This window comes from Parasteatoda tepidariorum, chromosome 8, assembly GCF_043381705.1.
Source record: "Parasteatoda tepidariorum isolate YZ-2023 chromosome 8, CAS_Ptep_4.0, whole genome shotgun sequence".
Lineage (NCBI taxonomy): Eukaryota > Metazoa > Arthropoda > Arachnida > Araneae > Theridiidae > Parasteatoda > Parasteatoda tepidariorum.
The window spans coordinates 56,529,232-56,532,771 of NC_092211.1; positions in this window are offsets into that span (position 1 = coordinate 56,529,232).

Consider the following 3,540-nt stretch of genomic DNA (forward strand, 5'->3'; position numbering starts at 1 on the left):
CTAGTTTTGTCAGGAATATACCTTCCCTGAAAGCGGCAAGAGTTATAAGAATGGGGGAGGGATGGAAAGATGATTTATGCGTGTTTGCATCTGCGGGACTAACTTTATGCAGAAGTGTGCAAATATCCTAGATACTGTCAGTTTTGTTATCATTTGCTTATAGATTACTCGTACTTGCATAATGCTTTGTAATTATTTTTTGGTAAGCTTAAAGTAATTTTCTGTAATTAAAATATAGATTTCAAATAAATCTGTAAAGATTTCACTTTTCTCTGTATTTAAAGTATTATTGTGTTGCGAAGTTAATAAGAATGTTGTTTTTTTCCTTGACTTAAGAATTGAGTGAAGTTAATAAGAATGTTGTTTTTTTCCTTGACTTAAGAATTGGGTGTATTTTTTGTTTAACTGCGTGATTTTTATGTTTATTGGAGGATCAAGATTGACAATTTTTTTTAACTACTTTTAACTTCACTTACAATTAATAGGTACTGACTGTGAATCTCTGCCAAAATAAAAGTAAACATGTATTACAATTTAATTCTATTAGTAATATACCTTTTCAAAATAAAGAATATTTGAAACAAGGTTATAAAAAGAATAAAATAAGAAGTTTATGGCACTTGTTATGTTGTACCCGTATATATACGCATAAATTGAAATTGATTAATGCGTGTTTGCTCCTTCTGAAAACACTCCTCCCACAAAGTGAAATCTAAATTTATTAAAGCTGCTAGCTGTGCTGTCATTTGCTTCTTAATTATTCCTACTTGTAATATTCATTGTTACTGGTTAGTATTTTTAAAATAATTATCTTTAAAATAGGGATTTAAAATATATCTTCAAGGACTTCACTTTGAATTTAAAATATAATTATTTACGGATTTAAAAAAAAAAAGAAATATTTTTTTTTTCATGAATGTGATTTCATTTAGCTTTGCTTGTTAGAAATTGACAACACTATTTTGTTTCCTTCAGAGATAATTTTTAACTTGAATCAGTAATGAGAATATTTCAAGTCATGGATATCCTCCTTCACATGGCAAGTTATTTTTGATTCATTAAATCGTACATAAACTCTCCGACAGTTGGAAATGCATGACATTGAATGGATGAAAATAACATGAAACGGAACAATACGCACTTTAAATTATCTGAGTGATGTATGCAGCGTTTTGTCAATCTAAAGAGTCACCTTTAGCTGGTAGTTTGTACTATTTGCTCCTGTGACTTGCCATTATTATTTTAGTAAAATGGTTGATCTTTAACAATTGATAATACTCAAATGAAATGTGAATTTTTAAATGTTTTTGAAGCATTGCTTTAGTGAATAAGTAACTTAGAATTTGATAAAAATACTTAAATAAAGGAAGTTTGCATAAATAATTCAAAGACGCTTTATAGTTTTCTTTTTTAATTTCTTTAATATCCTTGTTTTATGTTGATATCGAAGAAACAAAAATGTTTTGTATTCATTTACATAAATATTATTTTTTGGTTTAAAGTTTAATTTCGTTGTAATTTTATTCGGAATTACTGAGAAAAACAACATGCGAAAATATTGAAATCTGTTTGACATTCATATACTGAGAAAATAAAAGCAGGGTCAAAACTATCACAATAGGGTAAAATTTACCGTTTTTATGCCTTTATGGGAACACCAAAAAACCTAGATAGTTTTTAACAATAAGATAAAGGTTTTGGAAAAAAATTAGCAATAAAATACGGTTTTATAATTTGGGATAGAATTTGGTAAATGTTGTAAAATTTAGTAATTTTATTGAGATTTGCTAGTGCATGACATCAAAACTATTTATTCGTTTAAAATTACTTACCAGTTTTGAATTTTCTACTAAATTGTTTTAATTAAAATTGTAATTATGAAAACAGAATTACCAGCACGCACTTACCACGTGATCGGAAAACTTATCAAATAAACGGAAAAATTACCGTCGATTTTAATTTTATCATTAGTGTACATAAAGTCTAATAGAACGTAGACATCATTTGTAAATAGATACTCCGCATGCATCGAAATAACAATATGTATATAATTTGTAAATATTATAAGTAATTAGCATTCCTAGACAGACATGCATAGTGATCCTCATAGATACTGAATCCAGTAATGTCATGAGAACCGAATTTAGTCCACTTATCTCATGAGAACTGGTAGAATCGAAATATCTTAAAGTGAGGTGATTTTTGTGTGCAGACACTGAGGAAGGTTACTGTTTAGGGAACCGAAACTATAGTATGTCCATTTCTGTACTTAATTTGCGCTTAATTTCCATTATTTTTCACTTTAGTCTGGGCATCACAAATTATGCCCTATCCTTTTTGAACAGCCAAAAATTTTATTTGTGGAAAATTTTTTGAGATTCGAGACGAAAAATCAGAGCATAATGAAACTCTTAAGTATAATTAAGTTCTTACTAGTGAGTAAGAACTTGATATTAAAAAATTCGAAGGACAAAATACGCAAAACATATTTAGTTACTCGTTGAAATTTTTTCTCTGAAAAATTAAAAGAAAAATGTTTAATTGTGAAACCAATATTGTTCGCAATTTGTGTGTTCTGGCATAGAAAATCTTGAAAAAGAATATATTGCTGAAGAACTTTAAAGCCGCTTCGCTGTGAATTATTAAAATGAAAAACATTTGTTTACATCTATTTTTTTATTTCAAATTATTCTTAGATATATTAATTGATAAAAATAAACAAAATATCACAAAATTTTTGATTAAAAAAATAAAAGAATTTTTTTTTGTATTTTAGAGAGGAATCGTGAATCATATAAGAATATTCTTTTAATACATAAATCTATAAGTAAATTGGTATAATTTCGGCAACATTCTTTGAAGAAGGCGCATATTTTATACGAAAAGTGCTCTAGCAACAAAATAATACAGATTTGTTGATAAAAATATAAATTTTTAAAGGCTCTGCCTAAATTTCAATAAATTAATAATAATAATTTAAGCAACTTCATTTTCGCCCAAAGAACAATATGGTTAAAAATTTTTAGAACATGCTAAAATTTACCGCGTTTCTGACTCAATGGTAACACCAAAAAGCACTGTAATTTTTTCCCGCAGTTCTTTGGAAATGATTTAGGCAAAATTAATAATAAAATATAGTTTTATAATATGTGACAAAATTTGGTAAATGGGGTAAAATTTGGCAGTTTTATCATGAGCATGGCATGAAAACCATTTATACGGTAAATTCACTTTTCAGTTTCATATTTTTTTTAATAAATGTATGGTAATGATGACTGTAATTTTGAAATCCAGAATTTTCGGTAAAATGTTACCTTATGAACGAAAACGTACCGAATGAATTGAACGTACCAGAATGTTTCCTACAAAAAAATTTTTAATCCTGATAAATTTACCAAAATTTTGCAAACCTCCTTTTTACCTCCTTGCAAAAATCTTTATTTTCATCCTCATATCATTCGTTTTAAATCTTCTATACTAAGAAGTAAAAGTAAAAAATAGATTTGGATGTTTTGCCTGGCATATATGCATATATATATA